The sequence below is a fragment of the Zalophus californianus genome, chromosome 9, assembly GCF_009762305.2.
Source record: "Zalophus californianus isolate mZalCal1 chromosome 9, mZalCal1.pri.v2, whole genome shotgun sequence".
NCBI classification, from domain to species: domain Eukaryota; kingdom Metazoa; phylum Chordata; class Mammalia; order Carnivora; family Otariidae; genus Zalophus; species Zalophus californianus.
This window is the reverse complement of record NC_045603.1, coordinates 32,791,211-32,813,411: the sequence shown is the minus strand read 5'-3', so window position 1 is coordinate 32,813,411 and position 22,201 is coordinate 32,791,211. Positions and strand designations below refer to the sequence as shown.

Genomic DNA, 22,201 nt, shown 5'->3' with positions numbered 1-22,201 from the left:
CACTCAGCACAGCGGTGTTTAAAATACTTTAGACAGGGGCGCCTGGGTGGCTCAGTCTGTTAAGGCATCTACCTTAGGTTCAGGTCAAGATCCCAGTGTCCTGGGATCCAGCTGCCTGTTGGGCTCCCTGCTCAGCAGAGAGCCGGCTTCTCCCTCTCCCTCTCCCCCTCCCCCCCATTCGTGTGCTCTCTCTCGCTCTACTCTCTCTCTCAAATAAATACATAAAATCTTTTAAAAAAATAAAGTAAAATACTTCAGACAAATAGTATGACTTTCTAATACAATGGTGAAGAACTCTGCATCTCAAAACAAGCTCCTGATTGAAGTTAAAACAGATTCTAAGTTGCATTATGGTTGCATTTTTCCTACAGGAATTAACCATTTGTTTACTCTTCTGAAGAAATGTGATAGAAAACACCTGAATAGTTGAAACACACAATCACACACCAAAGCTTTCACAGAAGAATGTTAATGTCTAAAGATTACAGATCCTTCTCTAACCAACACTAGAGAATATACTCCTATAGATGTTCATCTCAAAATTTCAAATAATCATAACAGAAACATAATTTATCACTTGACAATAGCCGGTTTGAAGCATCTGAATCTTGAGTGAGATCATCTCATGATAAACTATACCTTCCTCTGACAATTTTAAACTAACTGTATCAAATTAGACCATAAGCAAATAACATGAACCCACATTATCTTCATTTTTCCATAGCAAAATTTTCACTAATGAAAGACGTAACACTATAGTTGTAGGATGTCAATATCCAGACATCAGATTAGATAGAGATCTAAAAATACGAATTACCCATCTGAAAAAAATAGTCTGTGTAAATTTATAGTTGACAATATGATAGTACATAATATATTTTACATGGCTGACTTGCTTCTGGATTCACTTGCATGAAGAAATGGGTCTGTCCACATTAAATAAAAATACTTCATTTCTTTTATTAAACAAAAGGAACTATAGAATTCAAAATTTTTCTTTTTGTTATAGATTCTAGCAACACAACCCTGACTAGAGCTTAGTTTAGTAAATCATTGGTGTATGTGTATGCAATATGTACATAAGAAGTAAATATATATATACACACACACACGCATACATATATAAAGAAAATTAAGATTGCCTATAATTCTATCTGTGGGAGTTAGCCATTGTTAATATATGTGGATATACATGCTTCTGGTCTTTTCCCATGTTTTATTATAAAAAACAAACCAAAACAGAGTGTGTGTGTGTGCGTGTGTGTGTATCTCCCTTCCAATAGCTTTTTTAATTGTTAGTATTTAATATGTATAATATGTAAGTAAAATCAAATCTAAGTTTATAATATAATAATTACATGAAACATAATGGATAGATAAATACCATTTTAAATTGGTGGTTTTAGCTAATTATTAATGATTTTAAATTAACTTGAAAATGTAAAAGTATACTGGGCGCCTGGGTGGCTCAGTTGGTTAAGCGACTGCCTTCGGCTCAGGTCATGATCCTGGAGTCCCGGGATCGAGTCCCGCATCGGGCTCCCTGCTCGGCGGGGAGTCTGCTTCTCTCTCTGACCCTCCCCCCTCTCATGTGCTCTCTCTCTCTCATTCTGCCTCAAATAAATAAATAAAAAAAAAATCTTAAAAAAAAAAAAAAGAAAATGTAAAAGTATAGTTAAAAGGTGTAAAATTCTAAATATTCTGGCAAAAATGGTCCTGAATCAAAGTACTTGAATATTAATAAGAGACTGCCAAGGTCTTAAAAGTATATTTTCCATTTGGGGTAAAATGCTATGGCCTGCCTGTAAAAACTATAATGCAAGTTATATTTTAACCCACTCTGAGTTAAAATTGTGGAAAGTTTCCATTGTAATCACATCTCCAAATTTTATGTTTCTTCATTTTTACTTCTCTTGAACTCTATTTTTTTTTATCTTTGATAGTGTTAAATCCAAGTCCTTCCACTTTAGTAGACTAAGTGCCTAAAACAAATGAAGTCTCAACACATAAAATTTGACTCACAGTTTCAAAATAGTATATAGAACTTACCCATTCAAGAAGGATGTAACAGCAGCTGAGAAGCTGTCAAGGAGAAAAATGCCAGAAGGATTAATAAATCATATTGCTGTAACATGACCATGAAAATTATAAACAGCTATGTAAAAATTAGGTTGCTAGCAGTCAGATGGCTTGGCTTCTTTCAGCCTTGGTAGTAGAGTGGTGTACATTTATCTTCTGTTATGCACTGGTAAATAGCTGGCAAGCTTGGTATATATAAACATTACTTAAAGATGTCATGATTGGCTTGGATCCAGAAAATGTCCTCTGACATTACCATTAGCTATCAAAGATCTTAAATATTGCTGGAGATGTTTGAAGAGGCAAAGGAAAGCCAGAAATCCAAGAAAGACAATAATAGCAAGAAAAATAGAATGGATAATTAGGAATAAAACATGCACACTTAATGACATAAGAATTTTAAAACAAATTAGTGAAACCCAAATGTCTATATGGTTCATAAGAAAGAGTGGTTTAGCAAATTAAAACAGAAGGGAAAGAAATATCTTAAACAACAGCTTGCTAAGTAGTATTTTTTATTTTTTATTGTTTTAATGTTTTTTACAAATAGAAACTAATCTTCCCAATATATTTTCCCTGTTATACATGAAAAAAAAGGTATGCTATCATTCTACTGTCATTACCTGTGACCCTATTAAAAACAAACAAATGAAAAACTTACATAACCACCAAGAAAAAAAATGTTAAAGAAAAACCTCACTTAATCGTCATTCCCCTTGCAATTAACTAAAGCTTTTAAGAAAGTCAGGCAATAACTTAGCTATGATGTGCTACATTTGGTTTGCTGATTTAAACAATGCTCACACAATTAAGGTAGTTTATTGATAAGCAAATTTCATCAAGAGTTAACCATAATAATAAAATCATATTTCCAAAACAAAGTGTATGAGGAATGAGATGTTTCTACAAGTGTCATAAATGAGTTTTTGAATTTTCGTCCAGTCACATGATTCTACCTTGCACTGCCTAAACTGATAATTCGTTTTATGAACACATATTTTAAATATAGTCAAGAAGCAAGGAAATTAAGGTTGCCTGAAATTCTACCTCCTGGAATTAGTCATTGTTAATATGTGGATATACATGCTTCTGGTCTTTTCCTCATGTTTTATTACCAAAACCAAAGCCAAAACCAAACCAAACCAAACAAACAAAAGTGCTTTCCACACTAAATTCAGTTGTGTTAAAATAAATGCAACATTTTAATTTTTAAACCAAGCCAAACCAAAACAAAACCTTTCTTGCCGAATATTACACATAAGAATGTAAGGAACGCATGTTCACTATAATCCCACTCAATAAATGAATGCTGAATTTGCTGCATGTCATACCAGATTTTTTCTATGCACATACCAACGGGTTTTAACATTGTTATCTAATGAACAAGCACATTTGTACAACTGTAGTTATAAAGCACACTATTTTCAAAACTTTTTTAACACTGTATCTTAGACATTTCAATATCCGTTCAAACATATCTAGATTTACTGTTTTATATACTTGTAATAAAAGAACAAAAATGATTAGTTTATATAATTTTTTGGTAATAGAATAATGCACTTTAACAAGAACTGTCAATTACTAGTTTTTGTAGTTAAAACAAGACTAAATCAGTTTTGCAGGAAAACAAGGAGAAAGATCTTAAGGAGAATTTATGTCAGGTGCAATTCGCAATGATAGATGTTATCATTAAGAAAATAAAATTGTGTAAGTAAGGAAGCCAAGGACTTACTCAGCAGAAGGCAGGTCTGTAAGGTTTAATCCTGAATAGAATACAGCTGAAAAGTGAATATTAGGAGACTAATTCTAAAGTAGATTTTTCCAAAGTTGATGCTAAGAAGTACAAGAAGTCATCTGCCAAAATCAAGAATCAGAGCATTTGAAACATAGGAGCTATTCCAACACTGTTGAATTTTCATCTCACCTAATTTACTTTTGTCAATTTTATTAAGAAAACCAAAATTTGTGTTAAAATTACCATGTTAGAAAGACTTAAGAGGATGACATGCATTTGAAAAATAAGTTAACCTCATAATAAAAGCCCTAAAAAGATGTTCTACATCACTTTCACCTATCTAATATCCATGAAAGCATTCCCCAAAATGACAGTAGAGTGTCTATGTTAGTTTTTCCTCAGGTGTTGCCTTTTGTTTTCTTTGCAATTTAAAATATTCAGTCTATACATACTTCAGTAGCTGGTGTGTTATTGTTGTCCCTAATAGCACCTTTAGAGATGACACGCTTTTGCTGTTCAACCAGAATTTGTAAAAATAAAGTTCCTCTCAATTTTTTTGAGATTAATCATGATATAGCTTCTTTGTTAAGTCTTAGGTGATTGAAAAATAAATCACATGTGCCATAAATATCCTTTGAACCACAAGCATTGCAAATTGACATTACAGTGTGGATTTTTCATCTTGACAGCTTATCGTAGGAGCCAACTTGCCCAGATTTTCTTTAAAGAAGAACAGGATAAATCTGGTCAAACATAAAGAATAAAACAAAGTACTTGTTTATTGCTATAAAGAAATCCACCATGGGTCAGCTTCCATATGAGATGTATTCCAATTCTCCTGGACAGGTTGGAAATTTCAACCTTAAAATTAGCAGTAATTTTGCTCTTTTTGAAGGGCCAGAATAAAGGGACTTTACTTTAGTGAAACAATTGTACCTCACTTGTTCTAAGGGTAGGAAAACAAATAAATGCAAGAAGAAAATCATACATAGTCTTTTCAGGGCACAGATAAAAACATATTTTTCAATGTTATTTAATAGTGAATCCTTCTGCCGATAAAAATCTCAATGCCATAATCTATACTTGTTTTGTCAATGTAGGAGTAAGATAAAAGGAATTACCCTATTCTAAGATGCTTAGCCCACAAAAGAGTATCACTATGCAAATATGTGATCTGCTGTCATAACAAAGGTAGGATGGGCAATTTTATTCTGTAAAAGTATAGAAAAAGTCAGAGAAAGAGTCCTCCTGGGGTTTTAGAATGCATATATTTCAGTAAAGCTAACTTCAGTAAAATACTGTTTTGCTTTTGGAGTGGAAATTAGATTCTGCATATGCTGTGGTCAGAAAACATCTTAGGGACGAGGAATTAAAATAATACATCAAAGTAAATATAAGAAAAGTTGAGGCAGATGCTAAGTTAGGGATCATGGTTATAATCTTCCTCTCCCTTTTTAAAAGTACTTTTATTGTATCAGATAATATTTAATAAACTATTATTGTATAATAAGTGTTATGCTTATTCTTCAGGTATGTTCCTCTCCTCCACAACAATCCTACAAAATAGGTTTTATACATTTCCCTTTAGGTATGGGAAAACTGAGGAAACAAGAGACGTAGTAATTTGCTTTCAGTCTCATAGCTAGTGAGTGTCACAGTCAGAAGTGAATTGAAATTATCTGACTCCAGTGGCTGTACTTTTGATTCCTGGATAGATGGTCATGATAACCATGTGTGCAGAACTTTCAGAGTTTCTAAAAATTTTCATGCCTGTGATCTCATTTTCCCCTTCTAACCTTATATTCTGTCTGCAGGATGGCTGCTATTCTGTATAATAGAAACACTAAAAATGTGTCTGGCTTTGAGTAGTAATTTTAGGAGTGAGTAGGTCCAGAGTTTATGGGAAGATCAGCTGAGGCTCCTGTGGCAACTGCATCATCGAATCAGGCTTCTCTTACCGCCCTGTAGGGTTTTTTGGGGTTTGTTGTTGTTGTTATTGTTTCCCAGAGAACACACTCAAGTAAACTTCCGGCATGTAAACGTATATCTCAGAGTCTGTTTCCAGAGACCCTGACCTAAAACAATAGTTTCAATATCAAACCAATCTTTTGAATCTTTAGCTAAATCTTTCCAGTCTCTTTAATAATCTCTTGCTATTTTCTTCTTCTCAGTACTTTATATATGTTTTAAAGATTTTATTTATTTGAGAGAGAGAGCACAAGAAGGGGAAGGAGGAGGGGCAGAGGAAGAGGGAGAAGCAGACTCTGCTGAGCAGGGAGCCTGACTCAGGGCTCCATTCCAGGACCCTGGGATCACGACCTGAGCTGAAGGCAGACGCTTAACTGACTGAGCCACCCAGGCGCCCCATCTTCTTCTCAGTATTTTAATTGATTTATCCAACCCATAAAGCCAATTTATTATGTATATTCAGTTTTGATATTCTGACTCATTTTTGGAGACTTTAGCCGTGGTATCTTATTTTCTTGGGTGTTTTGTGATTTTTTTTATTATAAATTTGTACCTCTTAAAATTTTACTTGGGGGAATTATTTGTGGCTTCGACTAAAGACAGTTTCTTTCAGAGAAAGTTCACAATTATTTCTGCCAGGTGCCTAGGGGCCTATACCAACATAAGACCACTTTATTTTTTAAAATATTTTATCTATTTATTTGAAAGAGAGAGAGAGAGCTGGGGGGAAGGGCAGAGCAAGAGGGAGAAGCAGGCTCCCCGCTGAGCAGGGAGCCCGATGCGGGGCTCAATCCCAAGACTTTTGGATCATGACCTGAGCCGAAGGTAGATGCTTCACTGACTGAGCCACACAGGCGCCCCCAACCTAAGACCACTTTAAACTGTAATGTTGCATTAAAGTGTTTTATATAACCTAAGTAAGGTAAATTCAGGCTATAATCCAATATAAGGGTTGGTTTTTAGCTAGGATTATTTTTCCCTCTTATTCAACACTAGGATTTAAGATATGAACATCTTATAAAACCCTCAGTGAATGTACATTTACATATTTTTTACACTTACATCAAGGGACTAGCCAATTTGCTGGACCCACCTTTATGATGGGATTATACTCTTTTAGCCTTCTTAACTTAAGAAAGTACTTGATTTATCTATTTTCTATGCTCTGCAAATCTATGAAAACTAAAACTCAAGTTCACTAGAATTTGCAATTGCTCTCAAGATGAAAGGTAGGATCAACATATTGCTTATTACTTTTCATTTTCTCCTTTCATTTAGTTTTGCCTCAGAGTATTCCTTTCTATTCAACTCATCAACAATTTAAATATGTTAATCTACTCAGTATTTATAATCTTTCCCCAAAGAGATGGGCAGATCACTCATTCTGCCAGTACTGCAGAAATGCAAATCTCTCCCTCTCCTCTTCATCAAGTATCTTCACCTTTAACATGTGGTCCTTTTTTTCCCAGCCCAGCCAGCAGAGATGAGTGAAAACAGAGACCTAAAAGTGGATATGCTAAATCTTTGGTTATTATTTTAATGAAAGCTATGTTACAAATAAAACAAAAAGTTGGAAAAATGGAAACATTAAATTGTTATTCACCCTCATTCAAATAATAAGAATAATTACTCCTCTTGGTACAGAAAAAAGTTGAACAATGTGTTGGAGCGAATCCTTTAGACCCCAGTGGGACCCAAGGAGAAGTTGTATGCACTGTCTTTTCTGTTATTAAATCAGTAAAAATTAAAACAGGTATTTACAAAAGTTACTCAACAGTTTGGGGACCCATGAATAAAGGATACATTTACCCTAATCCTTTCCGGGACAATGTGAAAAGATATCCTTTTAGGATTCCCTAGTAACCCAGGTAAAACTGGATCTAAAGGGCTGAGCTGTCTCTTTGCTGCTGAAAAGGGAAAAGACACAAGGCAGCCATAGTAAGTCTCAAGTGATCCCTGGATAACAAGAGAAAGCAATAGGATTTCCTTTTGCCTCTGATACCAAGACACTTGGCTGAGAGAAAGCAAGCAGATGTTGAAGTGATCCATGGTCATGATGAGAGGAAATTATAACAAAGAGCAGCGTAAGAATGTGTGTCAAGAAACCAGGTGGGAATAGAGAAACCTCAACAGATGCCAATGTGGTGGGGACATGGGACATGCTTGTACATTGCAACAGATGTCAGTCTAGGACAAAGGAAGGATGAAGCCCAGATGCCTTGCCATCTGATATTACTGCATTATGTAAACTTTTCAGAAATTAAACCAATCCAAGAAGAAAAGAAGGGGGGGGGGAGGCAATTTTGATTTGACTAAAAACCTAAGCCTGACCTGAGAATACTTTCAAGCAAATGAATTTACTTAAAATTGATTCAGTTATCTTTGGTTTTGCTACCAAGCATAATGGGAACTCAAAAGCTAATTGTGGTTATAAGAAAACATAAATTAAAGTTAAAATAATTACATATTGTCATCACTTGAATTTTAGAGCCTGAGAATATATAACCACAAAACATCCTCTTGATCTCCACAGGAAGAAAATACTGCTCAATTATGTAAAATATTTGACAACTAAATTAGGATAAAAAACATGTTACTAATTGATAACCCTGCAAGCAGAACCCTAGAATGGCAAGAATGAAAAATCAAATGGAAGGTGAGAAAGTTGAAATAGTATAAACACACACACATACACACATTCTCTTGAAAAGCTGGTAATGAAAGGATATAGGAAACAAGACAGTTAAAAGTCATAGCTAAAGGGATATATGAGGTCAAGTCAAGGCTTGTCTTGCTTTCTTTAAGATTACAGGTACTAGATCATGTTTGACTGATCAAAGAGAGTATGTAGTAGAAATCAAGATGCTGAGATGCAGGAGACAGCAAAGCTACAAGTGCAGTGGGAGCAAAGAAACACGCATGAAGGGATTGGGTTTGGAATAGAGTAGCACTTTCTTCATGGTCATGAGAAGGGGAGGTAGCAGGTTAATTTTTAGATATGGTAGCAAAAAGATTAAGTGGTTACTATCTGATGCATTCTCTCTGGTCGGAAGTGAAGCCAAACACTGAGATTAGTAGAGGGAAGAAAGAAGTAATAAAAGATTTAAGTAGAGTGGCTAAAATGTGATTTTATTACGGAAATAAGCAGGGTAAATTTTCTGGAGAAACCGTTTTTTGAATGCATTGTGGAAAGCCAACTTGAGTGTGGGGAATGTGAAACTATAGTACCTCCAATCTACTGTTTGATGCTTAGCTGTTGGATATAGGCAGAGAGGGATCTGTCCATAGTTGCATTCTTTACAGGTGTGTGTGAGATTAGAGCAAGGGAGTCAAGAATATTTTTTAAAGCACTATTAGTAAATATGATATGACCAGAAAGAGAAGCTGGGTATGGAGGAATAATGTGAAAATAGAAAGCAGCTAATCAATAGTGAGGCAATTGGGGATCAATGAATTGTGTACCTCCTCAGTGAAGTTGCTTGAAATGGTGGTAGCTGTTAGGGTGGTCAGCTGATGAAATTATCAGAGATTTGAAACAAGTTACTAGGAGATCTATAAATGTCAAGTGTCAGAAAAGGATGAGGGAAGACAGCAGGCAAACCAGAGAGTTTGAAAGTGATAGAGGGAACAGAGAGACAGGAAGCAAGGGAGAATCCTTATTATAAGGAATTTGTGTTGTATAGATTTTATTGAGTTTTCAGGCAAATGGAAGTATCTTTGAACATAGAAAATATCTCCTTTTTGGAATGGGCTTCCTTGTAAGAAGCCAGTCACAGAAAATACTCAAATAGACTGGATAAGTATTAGTTATATAATGAAGAGACTTCAAGATATAAAAGATTAGATTATATCATGTTTGAAGTCTCTTCCTACTCCAAGAAATCTTCTGAATCTTCTTTATCCATTCACCATCCATAGTTTTTCTTTTTTCTCTCAAGTTTAATCATTAGCAAAATTGACTATGTCCTCAACCTCCTTGAATGTCTCTCCCACTGTCTTGTCCTAACTTAAATCTGGTTCCTTCACGATGATACTGCTTCTACTGTAGACTTAATAAGCCTAGGACTCAAAGTGCAATAAGTACCCATTCTATACTCATCATCCTGTTCCATACAAATGAATCTCTTTCTTCTATAAAATATCTCCTTGGCTGCTATTGTCCCCCATGTCACCACCCTCTGTTCTTTGATATTAGCTCCTGGCTCACTGCAACTATCTCCAAAACTATTTCTTCAGCAGTGAACTCAAAGTCCAAAGTCTAAGACCTAGACCTTTCTATTCTTCTTCTCAACCCTCTTGGTCCCCACCCTAACTTCAAAACTCACTTCTGTAATCATACCCATGCCTTTGTTGTTATTAATCACTGCTACTCTCCCAAAACCTCAATTTCAAGCATGTCTTACTACAATGTTCTATTTTTCCAGCTCAATCCCTCTAAAGGTCCAACTCCAACAATGTTTTGAAGCCAGTGAGACCTTAGCATATTTCCTTATCTCTCACCCCTGGTCCAACACCCACACTTCTCTTACTATCAAGCTTAAATTTAATTGCTAATATAAAATCTCTCACTTAAATGCAACATCAACTCCTTTGTTTTCTGTCATATTTGTTTACTCTCTTAGCTAAACCACAATTACAGTTAAATCCAAATCTCCACCAGCTGCACATCTCAACCTGAACCATCACACCAGCCTGGAAGAAACCCCAAACTATCTGGGCTAGCTTTAAACTCATGAGCACTAACTCATATTGTATTTCTATAGTCCATTCACTCTTTTACTCTACTATAGGATTTTGTTGTACTAGGTCCTTTTGCTTCAAACTTTTCTTCTCCCACTCTCAGCTTGTGACCATTCTTCCTATTTCATTGAAGAAAATAAAGCAGTCAGAAGACAAATTCCACCCACCACCTCCCCAACACATCTATTTTCCTGCATTTGTACCTGAATACTCTAACTTCCCTTCTATCATCAGGATGGACTGCACTCCAACTAAACATAAATTTTCATTGTGTGCACAATCTCATCTTCCTTTTCTTTCTCAAAGACATTGCTGTAGCCATTTTCCTCTTGTCTTTCTTTAATTATCCAATATTCCCCATCAACTGGTACATACCCATTAGTATCAAAATAACATACAGTTATGTGTTCATCTTATAAAGAGAAATTATATTGACACCACTCCTTGCAGCTCTCACTTCATTCTTGTAAGTATAAAGTAAAACTCCTTGAAATAGCTCCCTATTCTTGATTCTTTGAATGTCTTCCTTCCTATTTTCTCTCAAACCCACTACATCATATGTTTATTGCCACAACTCCAACAAAACTGCTCATTTTGTTGTCACTATTGATCTCCACGCTGCTAAGTCCAATGGTCAATTCTTGCACCATTTTTAATGTATCAGAAGCAGGTGGCACCATAGATCATTCTCTCTAACTCAAAATATTTTCTTTACTTGGCCTCTTTTTAATATACACAAGCCTGGTTTTCCTTCCACTTCTCTCATTCCTCAGTCTACTTTTTAGTTTTGTCCTTTTTTGCTTTTAAAATATCTTAACACCTAAATAGTAAGAACCATAAGATTCACTCTACTGATTCCCCTAAATGACTTTACTGAAAAATCTTCAACTGATAATTGTTTTCCCTTTCAACATGAATGTTAAAATCTTCAACTTGATCTGTAAAACCATTTATAATCTAACTCCCTGCTCCACCATGGACCCCACCTACCTCGACACTTCCTTTAGTCATCCCCTGTTCCTCCTTCATAATTTTCAAACCTGCCAGCTACACACCCACATTAAGGTCTCTGCCTCTCTGTTCCTTTTGCCAGGGATGCTCTTCCCACACACATTTGCATTTCTCAGATCTTTATTTTTAAAAATCACATTTTCAGTGAGACATTCCAGCCTACTTTAACTAGAACTATTATCCCATTTCTTACACTTAATATCCCTTTACCTTGCCTTTTTTTTTTTCCCTTAGCACTTACCACTGTTTAACATAAGGAAAAGTTTACACGATTTCTTGTTTATTTTTGTTTCCCCCCTAGAATAAATGTCTTCATGAAGGCAGGGATTTTTGTCTATTTTGTTTACTAATGGATCACAGAGCTTGTACACATAATCAATAAATATTTGTTGAATAAATGAATAATGTCACTTGTTCCATTTTATAATCAGTGTCAAGTTTGAAACTCAGTATACATTAATCAAACTTCTACAAGAACTGTGTTATTATCTTTCAATTATGTTACTGCTTTTGGAAGTCAGGTTCTATATCAGTAAAATTTCAGATTTGATTACTAATAGAACTAGTGTTGAGAATATGATACCTACTTTTGTGGACCTTAATTGTAAAACAAATTAATAAACCAAGACTGAACTTACTCATTAGGTCTTTCAAGTTGAATGTCTAGCTTGCCATAAAATTAGCTGATTCTTAGAATTCTCACCTCTAAAAATGAAGAGGTTAAGATAAAGGATTGTGGAAGCCCTTTCATTATAAAGTTTTATTAAATGTCTATCCACATCTAAAGGAGAGGGGGGAAAAGAGAAAATTAAGAAATTATGCTGCATTTTGTATTAAACAAAGGTTTCTATGTATTAAGCATCAAGGGAGATACTTGGTGTGTAGTAAGCATTCAAAAAATGTCAGTTATTATTGTCATCATGGTAGCTCTATTAATCTCCTTAAGATGGACTAAAAAAAAACCCAACAAAGATTTTTAATTCAGCTATACTCCCTGTGTAAAAACAAAATAAATCTTATGATTGAGACAAAAATCTTTTGGAAAACAAATAACCTATAAATGGTATAAACCTAAGTACAAAGCAAACATTTGCAAATTGTTGTACTCTTTTTCAGAATTATGATAGTACAATTACAAGTATATATTTTAACCATGGTTAAAGAGTAACTTCCAAATTTAAATACATTTTTTTCAAACCCAACTTTAAATTTAGTCAGTAGTATTATAACAGCATTGCATGGTGATCATGGCAATAGCTACACTTGTGGTGAGCATAGCATAACATGCAGACTTGTTAAATCACTATGTTGTACACCTGAAACTAATGCAATGCTGTGTGTCAACTATACTTTAATGAAAGAAAAAGAAAGAAAGAAAGAAAGAAAGAAAGAAAGAAAGAAAGAAAGAAAGAAGGAAAGAAAGAAAGAAAAGAAAGAAATCCAAAAATATAATCATTAAAAATACATATTTTAGGTATGGAAATTTAAAACATTTATTCTTTTAATAACATTCAAATTTATAAAATCTATATTCTTATTATATATTTATATAAAGTGAAATATAGATATTTCTCTAAATTGAAAGAGTCCATTCCTAATAGAATATTCCTCATGAACTATCCATAGCTAAAAGGCTTCTCTAAGGACAATAAGAAGCACCAATTTTTACCTCCAATTACAAAACTGTTAACAGATTCACAATACTTATTTTTGAAATTACAACAGTATTTGAAGCAAAATGTTCAATTTCATTTTAGTAAGAGCCCTTCATTATTTCAATTCCTTTCCAGATTATTTCAGACAATATTGAAAACTAGTCCAACTCATAGAAAAGTCCAACTCACAGAAACAGAGAATAGCAATAGAATGCTGGTTGCCAGGGGCTGAGGAGTGGGAAAATGGGATTGGTAATAGAGTACAAACTTCTGGTAGAAAATTTTAAAGTAAAAAAGAAGAAAAGGATTCTGTAAAACTGAAAAAAAAAATTGAAAGACCAAATATAAGCTTTTATTAATCAGAAACAAAATAAATGATGTACTTATTAAAATAGAATTAAATTTTCAAAAAAATGTATATTTTGAAATTTTAATACTTTCTCCCCTGATTTCCAGTTTATGTGCATGAGTATACTTGCACAGTGGATCTCCTGGAGTATTTTTTAATTTAATTTAATTTTATTATGTTATGTTAGTCACCATACAATACATCATTAGTTTTTGATGTAGTGATCCATGATTCATTGTTTTCAAGTATTTTGCCTATACAATGGAAAGCTAATGCATGTTTTATTAACATTCCTATATTAGGCTTCTTAGCTTTTCGAAGTTTTCACAAAAACTTCAGTCTTGATGGTCTTCCACAGAACAATTTTCCTTCAAAAAGACATATCAGTCTGGTTTTATTCTTAATTACCTTAAGGCAAAACAAGTAATTTTGACACATAAACTTGGGACTTGTTATTTGGATCCACACAGTTCTTGAGTGAAGATTATTGCTTCCAGAAACCGCTTAATATAAATGATATTTAAAATAATTTCATAATATATTTTAACATATGATTTTATTTTAGGTTGATAGCAGGAGGGGGAGAATGAAGGGAGGGCAGAAATCAGAGGGGGAGATGAACCATGAGAGATGATGGACCCTGAAAAACAAACTGAGCGTTCTAGAGGGGAGGGGGGTGGGGGGATGGGTTAGCCTGGTGATGGGTGTTAAAGAGGGTATGTTCTGCATGGAGCACTGGGTGTTATACGCAAAAAATGAATCATGGAACACTACATCAAAAACTAATGATGTAATGTATAGTGATTAACATGACATAGTAAAAAAATTCAACTAAACACGAAAAAAAATGTATGGTCTTCTGTCTTTTGAAGGTTTAGAACATATTTCTCTTCATAATAAAAACACATTGCTTACTTTTTACACAACAGTAACTAAAGAAAACAAATATTGAATAAATAATAAAAAAAAAAACCTTCTGCAATGAATTTCCCAAAAATGTAACTGTCAAATTTCTCTGTCTTGTTCTTATGTTAGGCTTTAGAAATATTACGTTAAAAACTAGCAAACCAATGTGCTTTATTGGTACCATTTAAAATACCCAAAGAGTAAACAACACTTGGACATTGTGCTATATAATAGGCAAGAGGCAAAATAAAACTTTCTTTTAACTCAGAATACAAAATGATCATCCAGGAACAGTCCTTGAACTCATGCATTGAAAGTATCCAGGAAAATTTCAGACATTTAATAAACACAAGAATGGCTTTCCCTGAATAAAATGATTCATCTTAATTTTATTCCTATACAACTTCCTCAGGTTCTCACATCATATTTAAGGGCTCTTCCGATCCAGAGATTCTCCTTTTCAGTAAAATGACCCTTCAATTATGAAATATAATAAGGAACCAACCATAAGCAAGAGGGTTGACTTATTCATTCATTTTTCAGATGTATATTTAAAAGTAAACCAGTATAATAGCTTCTATTAAAATCTTTCTTATATCACATTTAAAAAATATGATCTTCACATTTGAATATTTTTTTAATTTTGTAAGTTTTATCCATTTATTCAGACATTGATAGTTAAAACAAACAGTTAACCTATGGTTCTCATGTGTTTATCCTGAGTTTATTCTTACCCATGTTTGTGTTCTTGGGTCTCCTTCTAGACTTAAGTTACACTCTCCTGTATGAATTTTCTGAATCCTACAAAAGCATAATAAATACTGGTTGATTAAAACCAACATATGTCTCTTTGCAAGTCTTATTGGTAGATTATAGGATTTATCAATAAATTCTTCCTTTCCTCCAAGTGTGTCCCCAAAGCGTGGTATTTATAGAGTATACTTCCATAACAAATAAATGTTAGACATAGTCATGTGACTTGATTTAACCAATGGAAGAATGACAGGGTTCCATTTCTGAGTTGAAGCCTTAACAAGGTAGCATTATGTGTTTCTGCTTCCACCCTGTTCCTTAAATATGCCATACCACAGTTAGCCATTGTTGCTTCAGCGAAACTACCAGATAGAAAATACATGACCAAAAACCTGTGGTCTTAAGATTAGATCAAAATATCCTAGCTGAGAGTAGCGACCTGCAGACCACTGAAATTTAAATAAATAATTATTTTAAGCTACTGAGTTTCTGGGGAAGTTGTTATGCAATATTAACATAGCAGAAAACTAATATTCCCTAGTATAGAATATGAGCATTTATTCAGAGCCTTTAATAAGACTATAAGAAATACAGAAAGATAGTAAGCACTTTAGAAAGTTATTAAATGTAAAAGCAGCATCATATCTTAAATCTTGCCTCTTGAGTAGTGTTCACAGGTGATGAATTATTCTTAAAATCAAGGCTGTGAAACATTAAAGATATTTTAAGAATGTCTCAAAGACTGAAAGGTGCATATTTTACCTATAAATGCATAGATTACCACCTAAGGGAAGAGTTCAATTATAGCAAATATTATATTATAATTATAATAAATAATATATAAAACCATTATATAATTGATATAATGTATTAATATCATATAATATTTTATGTAAATAGGTGTCATTCTCAGACACTCTCTGGGTTCCATTTAGATACCATGAGTACTATACAGAGTTAATACAAGAAGTATTTCTTCATAAAGGAATTGAGAAATAGCCATATTGTATAACTTTTAAAATTTTAATATTAGAGTTGTGTTACAAAGAAAACATATTATTCAATTATATATTATTGCCTATATATATTGTTACAAATATATTGTAACACACATATCAGTGACTTAATAATTTATGTTGTGAATGTATTCTATGTTTGAAGAGTAAATATGTCTCAGAGGAAGATGAGCTTCCCCTTGAAGAAATTATTTTACATTTGATGTAATGGCTGGGAATTACTGCCACAAAATGAGATGTTGCAGTTTTCACATAAGTTTTGTGGCTATGATAGATTTCTGGGTCCCTGAAGCTCCTGCTTTTCTAATCAGCTCTCTACATAAAACAAAGGCTCACAAGGATGGAAGCACAGAGAAAATAATCAATGGACTTCTTTAATTTTATAGGGTTAAATGAAACCCAGGTTTTTCCCAAATTCATAAACTTCATTAGATTTCCAAATCAAATATCCATCCCAGACGCCTCTTTTCACTTCCATCTCTATAAGAATATTAGTCAGACATCTGATTTACAGGATATTAGTCAGACATCTGAAATTTGACAAGTCTAAAATTAGATTCACTTTTACTTTTCCCAGCTAAGGTGGTCCTCTTCTTTTTCTTTTTTTACTCTACTAATAGCTAAGTAGTATGAACATTAGCATCAGCAAAGATCACAACAGAAAAAAAGGGCACACTTAAATGCAATAATTTAGGAGAATTTAATGCAGGGACAGTTAATAAATATGAGAGCAGATTTAAAGTAAGTTATCAAGGCATGTTGAATCACTCTGAATTTAGCAACCACAGGAAGTCATCAACATCATTTGGCCTAAAAAGGTGAGGGTGCGAGCACTCATGAAATGTAGGGAGGGCTGAAGCTTGTGCTGTAGCTATAAGACAGTACTGCTCAGGGGGACCTGGGTGGCTCAGTCGTTAAGCATCTGCCTTTGGCTCAGGTCATGATCTCAGGGTCCTGGGATCGAGCCCTGCATCAGGCTCCCTGGCATCAGACTCCCTGCTCAGCAGAAGGCCTGCTTCTCCCTCTCCCACTCCCCCTGCCTGTGTTCCCTCTCTTGCTGTGGCTCTCTCTGTCAAATAAATAAATAAAAATCTTAAAAAAAAAAAAAAAAGACAGTACTGCTCAATAGTAACTGTGGACTTCAGTAGAGAAACTCAGAAAAGGGCAATCTATCCCTTGGCAGGGAGATAATCACAGAAGTAAATACTGCAATTCCAATCTCCCCCTGCCAAATCTCTTCCCATTACAACTTCCGTTAGCCAAACTCAACAGGAAGCTAGGGGGAAAGAAAAGGCCACTGATGAAGTTAGTAAAGATTGGTCTTGTGGTGCCAGAGCAGGGTGGAGAAAGTGAAAAGTAAACCTGGAAGGGTAAACAGTGTATCTAACATACCCATCCAGTGTTTCAAAGCAGAAGCAAGAGAATCTAAATCTGTCCCTCCCCTTTACCCCATCCAGATTCAAAACACATTTTAATTCATCTAAATCCCAAATGGAAGAATTCTGCCTCTCTCATTTTATTTTTTTACATAAACTTTATTATGAAACCCAGGATATTCTGAGTATAATAAAAACCAGTGTTATTAATCTAAGTATGGATGACGGTGTGTCTTTGTAGGAATCCCCTGAGATTTTATTAGTGGAAACTATCCTCCACATGTGTCACTAAGAACAAAGTAGCTATGTCAGGGCACCATATCTGAGGTCCTTCCACCAGAGTATGCACAATTTTATGACAGAGACTTGAATCCTTCAATTAAGAGGGGGAGAAAAGTTAAAACATAATCAGCCACACATGTGTATAAGGTTTGGGGAAGAGGCTGAAGTACACGTGGAAGAATCATGATGCAAGTTCATTCTGTATGCATCAGCCTGCACTTCCCTTAAAAACTCCTGAGCAGTGAAGAGAACGTTTCTGCAGGTAATTACTGAGCTGGAGAAATAGTAAGGCTGTTCACCCAACCTTCTCTTCCCTAGAGGGTAGTTAGAGCTACACCCTATGGGGCAGAGAGGAAAGGGTGTACCACCTGTGTTACACCTGTGTAAAATAAAAATGTATTTAAAAGGCTCTTCACCACTACTGAAGACATCCCATCTTTTAAAATTTCTAGAATAACTAAAATGTACAAAGAAAGGCATACATATTCAGATTCTAAATGAGTATGTAAATGAAGCAGTTTGCATCTGGAGAATGAATAAATTTCCTTTTTCAGTGTAATCAAAGTATCTTGAAGAACTAAAGAGATATTTGGTATAAAGTACCAGTTTCAGAAGATATTCACATACTATTATGAATGTAATTTATGCTTTGCATTTCTACTTCTCATTTTGAAGTTCCAAACTTCATAACACAATAGGCATAGGTTCTGACAATATTGATGAGTTTCAAAAAGAGTATGAACAAAACTATACAATTATTCCCGGAAATATGGAGAAAAATAGGTGAATTCCAGAGATCTGTCTATAAAATCAAACTCTGAACAACATTTTTTTTCCTCTCCAGTGTTTAATCAATGCCTGCAATACATATTTCTTGAATAATGATAACTAAATGGATGGATGGATGCATGCACGCATACATAGATGAACTAATGAATGAAAGAATATGGCTCCACAAAAGCATCTTCTTTTTCATAAAAGTACTAAAATACAAAAAAAAGAAAATATATTTTGCAATATAAAAAAAATACAGAGCACATATCTATGTCATGACTGAATATCCCCATATGAATCAATGAGGATTTCTTTCAGTTGCAGAAACAGAAATCCAACTTCAGGAAGTTAAACTAAATAAGGATTTGATTGATGTATCTTTAGATAAAAAATTAATGTGGCAGAATCGTAGAGCTGTCTATTCCTTGGCAAAGAGCATGTCACTGTTCTTTGGAATGAATGGCTTTTGCTCTAGCCTGCTATAGAGACGATTATTAGGGTTTGTTCTTCTAGCACACTTTACCCTCTCTCATTCAGTCAGCTCAAGGGAGCTAATATCCACATTTTCCAGTAAGAAGAGTCAATACACAGAAATTCTCTCAGGTCTGGCCAAATTGTTCCTGCTGTCTTAGACTTGCCTGTTGCAAGGCAAAGCATGAACTTGGGGTGTTAAGTGTCTACTCGTATACCTTCTAACTCACTTTCCACAAGGCAACTAGAGGGATCTTTTTAAAGAAGAAATCTTACCATGTCCACCCTTTGCTTAAAACCCCTTAGTGGCCCAGAAAAGTGCCTCCAAAGAGAGTCCAAATGTCTTAGTATATCCTATAAGGCAGTTGATGATCTAGTGTCTGTGTTTCTCAGGAGAACACAATGATCATTTTAGGGTAAGAAAATCACCCACTATGCTAGAAGCCTCTGCAGTGAAATCTTGTCCCATACCTACCAGATCTTGGTAATGCTTCTCCTCAGTCATTATGACATAAAAAAAATCTCTAGAGATTACCAAATGTTCATAGGAAGGCTAGATAACCTCCTCAGTGTAGACTATTTCTCACTTAAATACTAAACTTCAATCAACAGTGAATTACTCACAGTGCACTTAGTAAGCAATGCTTTCTCTTACCTTAGATACATCTCTACACCCCTCTTCTGAAATAGTCCTTCATCTCCAGAGATGTAACTAATTACAGAAGGACCAGCAAATATCATTTCAGATATTTTTTTTGTGCCCCTTCCAAAAAATAAATTACATCTCCTTCCTAGGTTGTATCAAGATACCTTACATTTACCCTGGGTAGGATACTTTAAAAATATCACATGACCTAATTACATGTTTGTCTCACCTGCTATATTCAAAGCTACTTGGAGGCAAAAACATCAACCTATTCAGAATTGTGCTCTCCATTCCCAACCTATGATATTCAGACCAGGTACTGATACAGATGAGATACTTACACATAAATGAGTGGATAAGGGTGGCACTAAACTTGGAAGTAGATAACCAGACTTTGAATCTGTACTCCAATAAAATTTGTAGGATCATAGTCAAGCTGCTAAAAAATTCACAGCACGTCTGATCCTCCCTATCTTGCAGGATTTCAGAGATGATTAAATGAGGTAATGTATGTAAAATCTCTTTAAATACTGATTTATAGCTATAATCATTTTAAATTCAAACCATATTCAAACCATAGAAAATACTAATATTTTCTAGATATTAGTAGAAATGCTATTGAGCCATAAGATTCATTTTCCTAAATGGCTTAAAAACTTTCTGAACTGTGTAGCTTGTTAGAGAATGTAAATGGCTGTCCAACTAGGCATTTATTTAAAAACAATTAGTCAATTCAGCTATTTCACCACCTGTACTTGCATGGAGGTTGTTTCAATTTGCTTCAAAGCAGTTCATCATGATATTCACAGATGCCAATTTCACAATTATTTCTCCTTAAAACTACGTTTTTTTCCAAGTCCTCTAAATTTTTTGTGTTAAAACTGGACAAATCATAAGTAAACTATGAGAAACATAATAGCTTGTGGCCATCCATGTGTTAATAAAGGTTTCAGGGCAATACTTTTTTCCTCCCTCAGAGAAAATTTTCCTACAATTTTCCCTTAATTAATATAATTGATCACAGTTATATAGATATCTGGCATTTTAATCATGCAGATATGTCTTTTGCTGTCTAAAGTGAAATTAAAAACTGCTAGCAGTCTTGTACTTCAACTCATAGCTGGAGAGGAAATTAAAATAGAGCTGGTAATAAGTGGTTGATATGTTCAATTTGAAAGATCACAGACCTGGGTCACACACATAGGAAAGGGATGGCAGAAAATACAAAGACAAACGCAGAAGAAAAGCTCCTATCCACACAATGAATTGGGCATTTTCAAGTCTTTAAATAACAGGCTCTGTAATACCTAAGTTATCCAGCACAATTAAGGCCAAAACTTTTGATTTGATTAGCACCAATCTAAGATTGTGATTTAAGAACAAACAGGACCCAAACCCTGTACTACTCATTGCTATTTCATTTATCAATATTTCGATGGGTATTTGGTTAAAGAGATCTCAATATATTCAAAATTCTTTCGACCAAGCATTCTGTAGCTCATAAGAGAGTGTTTAACGTTGATCTATAAATATACTAAACACTAATACTAAATGGATGACTATCAGGCACACTCATCTAGACACTGTGATCAGCTCACTTTCAGATAATATAGGCAATCAGAAATGTTACAAACATTAGACATGGGCCATAGCCTCTGGATAATATCAGAAATTTATCATTATAGAAATTGGGAGGATGACAAAGAGCCGGAAACTTAACATTTTATTTCCAGGTCTATGTTACTCAATGAAAGTTGAATTGGTGAGGATTTTTGTTCATGTTCCTAACATGCCAATCTCTTCAAGGATAATTGGCTTTCCCATTTGGGAATCATACGAATGAAGACACTAGATGAGGCCATGACTGAATGAAGTACCAAGGAGTAATGTATAGAAAGAAGAGAAGGAATACTGAGAACAGAACTGAAGGGAATGCCTATCTTTGGAAGTCAGAGTAGGAGAAGGAATAGTCAGGGTCAGAAATGTATTGTATGATTTCATGTAAACCAAAGGAGAATACCAAAGGGAATGGTAATCAACTATTGAGTATTTATAGAGACTTCAACGGAGATAAGATGTGAATTTTAATGTGTTATTCAAGTCAGAATCTTTTTCTTAGCATTTACACAGCCGTATCTTAGAAAATGATCAGGAAATGGAGAAAATTAAAATTTTTGAAGATATCAGTAGGAAGTTCAGCAAAAGCAATTGTTCAGTTGTTCACATAAATGTTTGTTAATGATTAAAAGTGTTGAGTGTTTTTTTGAAAGATTTTATTTATTTGACAGAGAGAGAGAGAAAGTGCACATGCAAGCAAGGGGTGCAGCAGAGAGAGAGAGATAAGCAGGCTCTCCACAGAGCAGGGAGCCTGATGCAGGGCATCAGCCTGATGCAGGCCTGACCCAAAGGCAAACACTTAACTGACTGGGCCACCCAGAAG

At 34.5% G+C, this 22,201-nt stretch overlaps 1 protein-coding gene across 3 annotated transcripts in view; it reads right to left on the bottom strand.

Moving 5' to 3' along the window:
- The window catches only part of MGAT4C (MGAT4 family member C), a 1,006,121-nt gene that overhangs the window by 649,397 nt on the left and 334,523 nt on the right, over positions 1–22,201 (bottom strand). For all 3 annotated transcript variants that reach the window (XM_035721958.1, XM_035721959.1, XM_035721960.1), the window contains one exon: positions 2,050–2,082. The gene's annotated coding sequence lies outside the window, so the exon portion shown is untranslated. The remainder of the gene's footprint in view (positions 1–2,049; positions 2,083–22,201) is intronic.